This window comes from Netta rufina (assembly GCF_964035555.1).
Source record: "Netta rufina genome assembly, chromosome: 2".
In the NCBI taxonomy this organism is placed as follows: Eukaryota; Metazoa; Chordata; class Aves; order Anseriformes; family Anatidae; genus Netta; species Netta rufina.
Window position 1 is genome coordinate 125,183,889 of NC_140124.1, and position 13,754 is coordinate 125,197,642.

Below are 13,754 nucleotides of genomic sequence, written 5' to 3' on the forward strand. Positions count from 1 at the left end.
ATACTTGCTGCTGAAGCATTTACAAGTGTAAATAAGACCATTTAAAATAAAAATCTACTCCATCCTGTATAGAGTTAAAGACATATGTCTTGTTTCCCTGCCTCTAACCATTAAATGAAGAAGGTCAGGGACATGTTGTCAGGAAGCAGAAGCTTATTTTTTTCTGAAAAAATCACAAAAATATATGGTATTGTTGCTGCGAGGTACTATCTGACACTGGAAAATGTAACCTAACACCCTCTCTCCAAAATAACGACATTTAAATGATGCTGTAGAAATCCAGAAATGATGAAAAAATAAGTAAAAAACGAATGTACCTTCCACTGTTGCATGAGAATTTTTGCATAAGTATACCTTAACAGCGACAAATAAATATCACAAATATATGAATAAATTTTACTATTGTGAAAGTAAAGCTTACTGAAAAAGGTTTACTGATGGAAACTGCAGTCCCTAATGGGAATTTTGTCTAAGTAATAACTTTAGGAGTGTGCCCAGTCTCTGTATTTAATTAAAATAGGAGACATCCTCCCAACACATACAGTGATGATGTGATGATAAACTTGGGATAAATTACACAGGGGCTAAGATGAACTGAAAAAGGGTGTTGACAATGGCAAGAAAAGAATCGGCTTTGAATTTTTTAATCTCTTCTGTAGTATCACACGTAGATTGTATGGGAACTGAAGTCATATAAATGAGACTTATAGAGAAGGGATATAAGATAAAGTGAGGTCCTCTGTGTTTATACAACCATCAAACAGTACCTTAAAGGTCTTTATCTGATGTCTGAAGATCAGACTTCAGATTGGTGTATATCATTACCCCATGGCATGGTCTAACCTATGAACTTACCATACAGCTGATACTATGGAACAGATCCTCATTTGTTTTAAGTCAGTGTTTATTATTGCTTATTATTATCATTATCATTATCATTATTATTTCAACTTCACCTATTTGAAACCAGGTTATATGCTTGTCACATATAAAGCAAAAGTTTGTTTACCTGGCTTCTTTTTGCTTTCTTCTTCCAACTAACTGCATACCAAATCAGTGCAGACTGGGTTGTTGATCACCGTCACCCCACATAAATTTTAAATCACAATTACACTAACACTGGGTTTGGAATAGAGATTTCAGTGGGATTTGTATCTGTTTACATCAAGCATGAATTTGCCCTGATTCTGCATTCCTGTTGATTTAGCTGGCATCTCAAGAGTAATAAGAAGAACGGGGACTATTACATAACATCAAGTGTACAATGAGCTGTTGGGTATATTTTTACAACTATTACTCACACAATATGGTTTTAACTCCATACGCAGTGTCACACACTCACTTTAGCACCAGTGAAATGGGTACATTCTGATGCAATATTGACTGCTGCTTAGATGCCAGAATTACAGATGTACTAATAATTAAGAACAAAATATATATAAGATGGATATGGAACAGTGTTTGAAGGTTTGTCTCTAAGTAGGAGATGCTGCTGAAATATTTAACATTATAAATACATACAGAAAGGCCACTGTAAAGCAAAAGGTGCATCCTGTTGCTCCTGGAAGGTTCCGTGCAGCTCTTCCTGTAACAACTGCAATGCAACGTCAGAAGCCTCTGACACAGGCAATATCTGTCCTATGTCTCCATACAAGTTTTATCTTACACATAGCAGCTGTTGCCTAGAGACGTCCCTGGCTGGAGCAGAAGTTTGCAGCATTTGACAGGAGCCCTTATTGTCTCACGCTACTCATGTGGTCAATAAGTAGGAAGACCTTGGTAATTGCAAACGAAACAAACAAACAAAAAGAGTGTTAGAATTGAACCATTTTAGCTGTTCTGTCCAGAAACCAACAGTGTGATTAAGGACAATTTAATTAGATTATTTCAAGATACACAAAATAAAATTAATAATGAATTAAAGTCCAAGAGTAATTCATTGCTGCTTAGAACTGTTCTTACTTGAAGTGTGCATGAGCAGCTAGCCAAAATGACACCTTAGCTAGTTTGCATAGAATTAGACTTATTTTAAGTCAGCAAAGTCAATATGAATGGCAAGATCATTTTGTATAATTTAAAATAGGAAACAGTAATCTTTATTAATGTGGAGTAGATATTGCTTTAGCTTTTTTTTTAATGAATTCATAACTTAACACAATTCTGAAATTATTCTTGACAACTGTGATATAAAAAAATGTGGAGATTTTCCTCACAAGTGGTCAGACTCAATGTTGAGAGCAAATACACTGATCTTCCTCAATTTTTCACTTTCCAAGATCTTGGTATGCATGCATTTTGTTGTTGGTGTTGTTGTAGGTGGTGGTGTTTTTGAGTTTTGCTCTTTTTTTTTGTTTTTGTTTTTGTTTTTTGGTTTTTGTTTTGGTTTTTGGTTTTGTTTAATTGTTTGCATCTTAAAACCATTATGTAACAGGGAAAAATATATAGCATATACAAGTTTATAGACACAACCAGTGTAAACTATAAATATACACAATAAAAATTACTGAAAATTAAATATTTTAGCAGGTGAAGGGGAAGGTTTTCTATGTGAAGGTAAGATTTAAATGTTTCCAATACATACATCTCTCACACCACTTTTCTTTTAGAAATCTCATCAAGGTAATTATACGTATGGGTACCACACAAAGACACTGATTACTTTTGGTCCCCAGAACATCTGAAGTAGATGCTCTACCCAAAAGTGATGGCATTGCTTTTCCCCAAAGATGGGGGAAATCAGAGTCCACAACACTCTGGAGGCAGTGTTTTGAGATCTGCTCCTGATTTAAGAGTAATGTTGTAGCTCTAACTACAACAGTCTTAATTTAGGCAGTGTCTTATCTATTAAATTGAACTACTGAAAATTAGTTTCTGTTTTCCAATAAAGTTCAGTAGCCTTACAGGGATATTTTTAACACTGTGGCACCTAAGAATCAGCGAGAATGTCACTTCTTTGCACAAAAACCTCAGCTTGAAAGATACATAAATATGTTAGCAACTCTTTATGAAAGTAGTCCTGGTGAAGGCTGGCTGTGTAATTATTTTTATATGGAGAATAAGCAGTTTTGCAAGAGAGGTTATGAAATGAAAGGAGTAAATTGCAACCTGTGAGCATCCTAGGGAGAGAGCTAATTTTTCTCATTTACATAAACATTTTACGCCAGCTCAGCATGGAAAATAATTGCCTAAAAATTGAAAATAATCATCCTTCACTGTGATATGTGAATAATAATTTTCTTACAAAAATAAACAAGCAAAATTAAATACACCAGTGATGATGCGAAGTAGCTTGCTATCACTCTAATGGGCAATAAAAAACATACTCTGTAGTTCCTCAGAAGACTGTTGTATGAAGAATGCAGTACAAAGGAGAGATTACCAATAAGCTGACAAAATAATCAAGCACCGTTGTTCTGTAAAGACTATAAAACATATCATTTCACACAGATGCAATTTTTCCGTACTTCAAATTCCCGCAACTATTTAAGCCTTCCTCATCTTTCATTTAGTGCTTCTAAAAAAAAGTTAGAATTCACAAATCATTGCAAGCTTTTTTTTTTTTTTTCTAGCAATAACTTATATTTTGCCAGTGGTATAAATACAACTCACTGTATAACAAGAGTCAGCTCAGTAATTCTAGACTGTCTTTTCTCCAACTATTTTCCATTAACATGAACAAAACCAGTTTTGTCAGCACCTCTTATAAGGTGAAAAGGGAAATGGAAAGTTCCTCTGTTTTTCAGATCTGATTTAAAGTGGTATTCAGAATTCTTAATTTTGCAAGAAAAACATGTTTGTTCACTAACCACAGAAACAATAGGTTTATTTGTTGTAAATTTCGTTTTGCTGTTATTTCCTAAATGCATTCCGTATTTTTTTCCTGAAGCATTATGCATGTCACCATTCAACAGTAGATGGAGCAGTAGATTGTTACTGTATTTTACTTATCTGTGTCAATTATTGCATAATTTTTCAGCTGCTGACATGTAAGACTGGACAAGCAAATACAAAAAGAGATAAAGAAATTGTTAATTAAATAATTTAGAACTATGAAGAAAACAGAACAAGAATCCAAGCTCACTCTGGTAAATGGTTAAGAAAATCCTGCATTTATAGCTTAATAGACAAGATTCATAAACACACATGCATAAAATTACAAACCTTGTGTTAGCTGAATACAGTAAATATGAACATCCTTAACCTTGAAACACTCAGTCACAATATTTTTCTTACGATGATCGGGAATGATGAAGTCTCTTCTAAAAGTGAAGTTCATAAATATTCCACATTTTAGGCCTTGTAATGAAAAGGAAAAAGTGGAAGTCTAAGTTAAAATAATCATTACAAGGACAATTTATTTTACACTCTCATCAATTGTTTTTCTATTAAACTGTTCATATGAAATTTACCGTAATAAATTGTTTTGAACTTGACAGTAATTATGCCATGACCCTCATTTGTTCAGCACGGGTTAGATTCCTCTTGCCTAACTGTAACCACCTAAAATGAAGAACTTAAGATGGTCATCCCAACCCTTATCTTTGGTGGAGACAGACAGACAGATAGTTCCAGTTGATGTGTCTAGGGAGGCTCCCAATTTTGAAATTTCCTCTCCCTATAGACATAGATGATCACCTGAAGCTAGATTTCAGGTTTGGATGGCTATGGGTTCCCTAAGATTCCAGGCTTTGTACAGTTTCTCTTAAAATCAACTGGGTCTCATTAATAATTGTGTTCACAGAAATTTCAATTGCTGCATACTCTGTTTTGAAACTTCATATAATTACTTAGCGTCAGACTGCCAGTATTTGTTGTTACAAATCAAGGCCAGGGGAAAACTTCTCAGATGGCTTCAAAGTTCCAGTTCTCATCGACAAGCCCACTGCCCTCCCCCGCTTCCTTCCAGCAGCATTAACTTTTTCTCTGCAATCTCACAAATCGGAAAAAGAGTAACCTCTAAAGCTGTTTTAGACTGAAGGTCAGAATTCAAAGGATTGGTAACTTTATCCACAGAGCCCTGCAATGACATTGCTATTGGAAACACACCCAGAAGCACCAGCACTCGAGATGTTTTTATTAAGCAATGTCAATAGGTACGAAATCTGAAAGTGCTTTTTTTTTTTTTTTTTTTTTTTTTTTTCTCATACTGTAAGGTTTATCAAGATTTGTATTTGCAAGAGATCAAATTGCTTTCTGCCACTGAATTTTAGTTTAATGTTCTCTGAGGTAAGGAAATTGGGCTCTGTGTTACATGCTAATGAAAACAGCAGCTTTGGTTTGTTTATCTAAATACTTAAAGAGAGGCACCTCCTGCAGCCAAAATGTAAACAAAGCTTAAACTCCTTTTACTGCATGGATACTTCCAGGCTGCTAATGCAGATTTTTTTTTTTTTTAATTTTTTTTTTAAATTAAATGCATTATACAGATTTTCTACACGTATTTCCTGCTTGACAATCTACCATTCCAAAGAAGTATTTGGTTCCTAAACCAATTATTCATAATTACACCTGTGTTTTAAGTCCATGAACATAAAATGACAGATCCCTTTCAGACTTAGGCTCAGAAAAGAAGAACACAAAAGGCAGTCAGTATGTTTGTCTCTGCAGACCCAATATTAATTTAGAGGAAGCAGACTAAAAAAAAGATTTCAAGATGGTTTCTCAAGAATTAAGAAGAAGAGACAGTTTGATTTCAATATCTAAAAAAAAAATAAATAAATAGATAAAAAAAAATAATGTATCTTGCACCTCTGTCTTGTACCACAATTGCATGCACAAAAGGCTAAAGCAGTCTTATCTGCCTTGGAGATTCAACTGATGAAGTTCTGAGAGCCTGTCTTCAAGGATGTCTTGCTTTTTACAGTACTGGAATTTCTGTACACAAGGCACTTCACTAAATAGTATTGATAAACTGCTATTTCAGACAGACACAGACAAATGAAAAAACACCTTTCTCTGGATGCCAATTTATATGTTGAAAGACACAATGCAGAACACTTTTTCAATAGTAATGCCAGAATAATGCAATAAGAAAATCAAGAAGACACAATGATACCCACAACAGAACAAAACTGTATGAATGTGAAGCAAAGCTGGATAAGCAGAGATAAATATTTTTTACCTGTCACAAGTTGATTCTAAACCATATTAATTAGCATTAACAGTATATGGAATGTGTTGAGTACAACTCAAAAATGCTTATTTATCTTAGTGCATCTGATGGTGTTTTCTTCATATTTGTAAGCAGGGCACCTTTGTATATATGGGTTGATTTTTAATAGCTCTTCTTCAAAGCAGCAAAACCTAAGTTAGATACACCCAGGAAAATGTAGTAGATTTAGCAGCCTAAAAATCAGTAGCCTGAAGTGTTATCCACCAATGTATTCCACTTCAGATGACTACTTACTTAAATAATGTCACAATTATCCTGCTAGAGACTGAATGGTTCAAGTGATGCTTCCTGGTGCCTGGGACACAAACAATGGCTCCATTGCCCTGGGTGAGGACACCGCTGGTGCTGTTCTTGTGTCAGCCACAGATGCCTGCTCCACCAAGCCCCAGAGGGCTGCAGCCATACGGGAGAGCATCACCATCCCCAGCAGCCACTGATGAATTGCTTCCCTGCCCCTCACTGAGAAGAAAAACAAGTGTACAGAAAGAAAGCTCCCCCTCCAGAACTTTAATCCACATCAGAAAGGGTTTTGAATTCAGTAAGCATCTCAGGAACCACGTGGTGCCTGCAGTTTGGAAGGGGGAAATCAAAAGGATCCAGCACTGCAGCTGGGTACAGCTCAGGCACCATAAGGCTCTCATCCCTCTTTAAGACCTGAAAGAGCTGCTGCAAACCAGCACTGACACCCCTACAATGCATTAATTTTCCTGCAAGTTTCTTCCCTCTCATAAAATTCTAATTATTATTTATAGTTGTAAACCTTCATTAAATAAAAAACACCATCAATATTTTCACCTCCATAATACTATAAAATATCATGCGTGCATCTTAAAGCCTGAGTTAAAATAGGATTGATGTTATGTTGAGTCTTTTTATGGGATTGGCCTCAAGCATATGTGGTATACCAAGCACAGCAGGAGCTTTATACAAATCTTTCTCTATTAGATGATGAGTTCCAGGACTTGGCTTTTGTTTTTCTCTGGTCAGTAAGTAAATAAAAAAATAGTTATACAGTATGCATCATAAAGTAACAACTGGCAGATCAAATATTGTTAACTGTAATCTAAGATAGGGATGCCTAAAATTCTTTTTAACATCTGCTGAATGTTCAGGATGAAATACGTTTCAGCAGGCCCTACATTGGGAAGCTCCTGTCAGCTAGTGTTGGAGTCTTTAACAGTCCTTCAGCTTAGACCACCCCTAGCCTGATCCAAAATGTGGACTCTGGTACCCATTAATATCTTTTTGATCTCAAAAGGGTTTCAAAGCCTACCCCCACAGCTCAGGTTGCAGGATTCAGGTCCTATCTATCTCTTCATGTCTGCATGCACTGAAGTCCACCAAACACTGGTTCCTCAAAATTTGAATGGGTAGCATAAAATGCCTTGACATGAACATCAATGAAAAAATAGTTGGAAGTTAATATGCAATAAAAATGTCTCCCATTAATTTAGTAAGATAACTGGACTTCAGAGACACTGAATAAGAGGTTTGAACGCTGCTGTTTACTTTTGGTTTAGAAATTCATGACTATGTATAAAAAAAGCATAAATCACAGTGATTTAAGAGATTGGTTTAAGACACTGATTTGCTAAATCTTTATGCTCACCTAAGCTTGCTTGTAACTTTGTAAGACATAAGTGTCTTTGTTTTAATAAAACTTTACTGTATGGTTTAAAGATACATGCCAAATTTCAAACTGTAGCTCTGTTTAAGCACATAATAGCTTTTCTCTTGCTAGAAAGATCCATGTATAATACCAATAACCTTCCATCAAATACCAGACAACTAAATGTAATGAGAGCTATTAGCAATTAGAAAGCAGTGATATCATTTAACTGTAAACAAACATGAAAGTACATGTGCAGACATCAATGGGAACATGATAACCTAATAAATAATAAAAATGGCAACATGTAGACTTTGCAAGATTTCTACATATCAACATGACATAAGCACGTAGGTGTCATTTGCTTAAGGAAATTCATTTAATATCTCCTCTGTCATATGAAAAAATGTTTCTTTGTTCCCAGCCTAGAATAAGCCAAAGCATCCTTCCATAACACCAAATGTGACAATGCCCAAATTAACATCTCCATAGGGTGTAGTCTACTGAAAACAGAAGTAAACCCCAAAATTTGTTCTCTTGAATGGACTGTGGATTAGCTCCATGATTTGAAAAATCCAAAGAACTGCTTTACACCTTAACTGCTTGCTTTCTGAGATGTGCCAATGGATTTACAAAATTTAAAACAACAACAAAAACAACACAATGTAAGAAATTTTAAACCACCTTTTTCTAAAGGCTTGATAGAAAAAAACAACTATGTTTTGAAGTGTTCAAATTGAAGCTCAGTCTTTAAAACTGAACATGAACTAAAACATTTATAATACCTGAATACCAAGTGAAGGTTTACATCTTATTAATGTTTGTTGATTAAAAACTGCAATAAATAAATTATGATATGCTATTAAAATTTTGAGCGATTATACTGGATAGTTACAAATTGAGTCAATAAAGTTAAAGGAATATTTTTTTCTTGTCTTCCAGGAAAAGAAATAAATGCCTCCAAACTGCTCTCGACTCCATAAATTGTCCAAGGTTTCAATCTAACTTACAACACAACCCAAATAATGATATTGGACATAACCTAAGAAAAATGAAAGAATTAGTGATGTCAGATAGGAACTCTTTCTGGTGCTTAACTTGTACTACTGTATATACTGAGTGACTTTTCTCCCCTTGCAGAGATATGCACTGCACTTAGGCTACCATTTGCTGCTTTATGAAGCCTAATGAGATTCAGAAGACATCACGGCATTCAGATCTTCAAAGAAATACAGTCTGCTAGGACAAGGACTGGTGGAGAAGACCCTGAAATGGAATGTGGGGCAGAGTGGTGGTTAGTGGTCCCTCCTGTGTCTCAGGACCTACTTGCAGGTAGCTGAGCAGCCCTCAAACCCCAGCTCTTGCTATCTAGCCCCTGTATTTCACTTAGAATCATAGAATCATATAATGGTTTGGGGTGGAAGAGACTTTAAAGACCATCTAGTTCCAATTCCCTGCCACGGGCAAGAACATCTCCCAGTAGACCAGGTTTCCCAAAGCCCCACCTAACCTGGCCTTGAACATTTCACTCCCTTACTGTGAGGGTGACAGAGAAATGGGACAGGTTGTCCAGGGAGGTTGTTGAGTCTCCTTCTCTGGAGATATTCAGAACCCACCAGGATGCATCCTATGCAACGTGCTCTAGGTGAGCCTGATTGGTGGGGCGGTTGGACTGGGTGAACTTCATAGGTCCCCTCCAACCTCAACCATTCTGTGATTCTATGACTTCCAGGGATGGGGCATCCACAGCTTCTCTGGGCAACCTGTGCAAGTGCCTCACCAGCCTGAGTGAAGATTTTTTTCCTGATATCTAATACAAATCTACTATTTTATTTTATTTTATTTTATTTTATTTTATTTTATTTTATTTTATTTTATTTTGTTTTATTTTGTTTTATTTTATTTTATTTTATTTTATTTTATTTTATTTTATTTTATTTTATTTTATTTTATTATTATTTTATTTTATTTTTTAGTTTAAAGCCATTCCCCTTTGTCCTATTACTATACTCCCTGACAAAGAGTCCCCCCCCAGCTTTCCTGTAGCCCCCCCTTGGAAGGCATGTCCCTGGAGCCTTCTCTTCTCCAGGCTAAAAAATCCCAACTCCTTCAGCCTGCCTTCATAGGAGAGCCCCCGATCATCTTTGTGGCCCTCCTCTGGACTCATTCTAATATTCTAATAGGTCCATATCCTTGTTCTGGGGACCCCAGAGCTGAATGCAGTACTATAGGTGAGGTCACACAAGAGCAGAGTGGAGGGGGACAATCATCTCCCTTGCTCTGCTGGTCACACTTTTGATGCAGCCCAGGATATGGTTGATTTTGGTCTGCAAGCACACAATGCTGGTTCATGTAACCAAAACACCCAGGTTCTTCTTCTCAAGGCTGCTCTCAATCCATTCTCCACACAGCCTGTATTTGTGCTTTGGATTGTTCCAGCCCAGATGCAGGACCTTACACTTGGCCTTGTTGAACCTCATGAAGTTTGCACGGGCCCCCCTCTCAAGCCTGTCCAGGTCCCTCTGAATGGCAAACCTTCCCTCTAGCATGTCTACTGCACCATAGAGCTTGGCGTCACTGGAAAACTTGCTGAGGATGCACTTTATCTCACTGTCCATGTCACCAGCAAAGATGTTAAACAATGCCGGACCCAGTACTGGCCCCTGAAAAACACCATTTGTTACTGATCTCTACCTGGACATTGAGCCATCGAATGCAACTCTTTGAGAGTGACCATCCTGCCAATTCCCTACCCACTGAGTGGTCCATTCATCAAATTTATGCCAACAACTTGGAGACAAGGATATTGTGTGAGACAGTGTCAAAATCTTTTCAGAAGTCCAGGTAGATAGTAAATTACTCTTCCCCTATCCACCAATGTTTTAACCCTATCACAGAAGACCACCAGATTTGTCAGGCGCAATCTGCCCTTACTAAAACCATGTTGGATGTCACAAATCACCTCCTTGTTTCCCATGTGCCTCGCTTCCTAGATGACACTCTCACTTCCTAGATGGCACTTTAATGACTCAGTTGTAGGAGAAGCAGCAGCAGCAGCATGCAGGCACCTACAGGGAGGATTTGGGTTCAAATCTGAAGCTCACTTCATGGAGAGGTGAAGCTGCAGCTCTCAGATTTCCATATGGCAGCAGAAACCTGCAACTCCACATTATCTCCTTAGTGCAAGTGCACTTCTGAGATTGGGTGGGTGAGAGGAGGAGTGTAGAATCAGTCCCAAGAAGAATTTCTGCATCTTTCCTTTGACTGGTAGAACCTGCCTTTAGTCTAGCTTTTAATAAACTTGGCTAATCTATTGCTACAGAGGAAGCATTTTCTGAAAAAAAAAAAAAAAAAAAAAGATTCTGATCAAATCAATGTTTTTCTCACCTGCCATTTTCACAAATGTGTCTACAAGACTTTATCAATATGAATGTTAGCAATGCGTTTACTAGAATGTTTTGCATGTATATCAGTCATTGGATGAGATGATGGTGAAAGTGAGAAAGTATAATTTTAGTTAAAAACACACAAACAAAAGAGCTATTCATGAAAGCTCATTTTCAATTTTTACTGTAATATTTTTAAAACCATTTGGACTGAAACATATGAAACATTGTCTTCATTAAAGACTATAAAAAACAGAAAACATAAACAAAAACTTACTGTTTAAATTTCTTCATTTTCCTCACCTGCCTACAGTCACAGCTGTCACAGCTGTGACTTCGTTACTGAAGCCTGCTAAACGCATCCCCATCATCTTCTCATAATTGCAACCTGAAAGAGTTCTTAATTTCTTCAGTCTTGATCACCTTTTCTGATTACTTTTCTGTTTACATAATTCCTTGTTAGCTCCAGAAATTACTTTTCAGAAAGTGTTAATCAGAAAGGTCAATGCGTCATTCAACTTGATGGTGCCTAGCCCCTAACCAAATTATAAATAGTTTCTGAGGTGTCAGTCTTCACATGCAGGGGTGACTGTCTTATTGTGTGTTGGAAGTTTATTTCCCTTCTCTTAACTATGAAGATGAGAGAAGGGAGTGGAAAAGACAATTAGATCTCTTTTGTGTTTATGCTTTCAGCTGTCTTGATCTGGATCACCAAAGTACGAATTGCAGATATCCTGAATTATATTCACAGTGGACACAATCCTTTGACAATAGTTGATCAAGAATGTTTTTCCATACCAAGTTCTATTATCCAGCTGTTTATGAGCCACTGTGAAAGGCTAATGATACCCATACTTATCTGTCATGATTTTTCAGCCTTCCTTCAATTTATCCTTTGGTTAATTAATTTTCACAATTTGTCTTTATATAAACCGGTTAATCTTACAAAGAAGAACCAAACATATTTCCCAAGGCAATGTGTTCTCTTAGATTTTCCACAGAATAAAGAGGGAGCTAATATTTTGCTTGTGATACATAAGGGATCACTCTCTATCATTTTTATGTTTAGTACTGCTATACTTATTACATATTGTACTGCTATAGTAAATATATTTATTGTATATAGAAAATATAAATATAACAATATATTATATATGGAGTATATATATTATTATATTTATTATATGTTTCTCCTCTGCCTTTTAATCACTCCTATGCTATCTTGCTAGGGTTTGAGCAGCTTGGTCCCATTGGAGATGTGACTGTTTCCTTTTTCAACTTGAGGTTTTGGGGAAGAATTTCACTGCTTCACAGCTTCAGGGGAGGAGGATGTTTGGGTTAAGGCTGTATTTTCCAGAGAGAAAGCATAACATTTCTTTTCTCTTGATCTTTGTTTGGTACCTAGTATTCAGTCCATAGGGCAGAGAAGTGAAGATAAACTGACAAAGTCTATGACAGACTAATTGGTGATGAAATTATTTTGCAGAAAAGTGCTACCTGGTTTGACAGAACTTCAAAATGTAGAAACCATTTGGAAATGCAAGCACAAAGAAAGCTGCAGAATATCTATTTTCCTTACTTTTTAAAAAAAAAAAAGATTATATTGATTTAGAAATATTCTCATTATTCAGGCATTACTATTCTTTTACCCAGCTATACCCATCCTGGGAAAGCAGTGGTACAATTCAGCTGTTCTGGGGATTTTGAGTTTTGTCTGGAGTGCAGACAGCACACACTATATATGTGTATATATATATATATATTATTTTTTCAAACATAACTGCTTCATCTTTTGTTCTTTTCCTGAATTGACCTGGTAATCAGGAACCAGGCACCTTGATAGTTACCTTCCTTTGGATTTATGATGCTGAATGAAAGCATAATCAAATTAACACCATTCATGACTCAAATAAATATCACCCGCCTATTTATTTTAGTAAGCCAGTAGCAGCTGTTCAGAGAACACTGTAAATGTGCAGGTTCTTAAACAAGTGCATACCCCTTTCCTTTTACCTCTTGCACCTTTCTAATAGAGGCCTTCAGTACAGTCTTCTGAATACAAAGAACTCATTTAACACAACCTTGAGATCAGTACACTACCAAAAGGCTGTTTGATATCTGGTGATTGAACTGACATCATCACCTCCATCATCTTTTTTTTTTTTTTTTTTTTTTTTTTTTTTAAACGTAAGTTAAAATACTTATTTAACTTAAAAATACATTTGTTAAAAATGCAAGCAGGTTCAGTGACTTGTTTATAAACTAAACCAGAGAAGTATTAATTTTTTTCAATAATTGCTTTTTTTTTTTTTCTTTTTTCTTTTTTTTCTTTTGTGTTTAAGTACTTTGTCACATGCATTCTTTATTACTGGACAAAAGTGGAGTTTATGTCAATAATTAAAAACATGTAAATTATGTGATCACTTTGTATTTACACTGGCATTTGCTTCATAGTCTGCATTTTATTTCTGATTGCATAAATATTCATAGAGAAACACCTAAGGATATTTAGTGGTGAAGAGAGACTGAACTATGCAGTTCCTATTAATTTTAATAACAGTCACATGGTTATGTTCTCACACTCTAA

The 13,754-nt window shown here is 36.0% G+C and overlaps 1 protein-coding gene across 1 annotated transcript in view; it reads right to left on the reverse strand.

Moving 5' to 3' along the window:
• EYA1 (EYA transcriptional coactivator and phosphatase 1) overlaps positions 1 to 13,754 on the reverse strand; it is a 151,478-nt gene that overhangs the window by 92,818 nt on the left and 44,906 nt on the right. Inside the window, exon 2 of the mRNA XM_084306991.1 lies at positions 4,162 to 4,296. The gene's annotated coding sequence lies outside the window, so the exon portion shown is untranslated. The remainder of the gene's footprint in view (positions 1 to 4,161; positions 4,297 to 13,754) is intronic.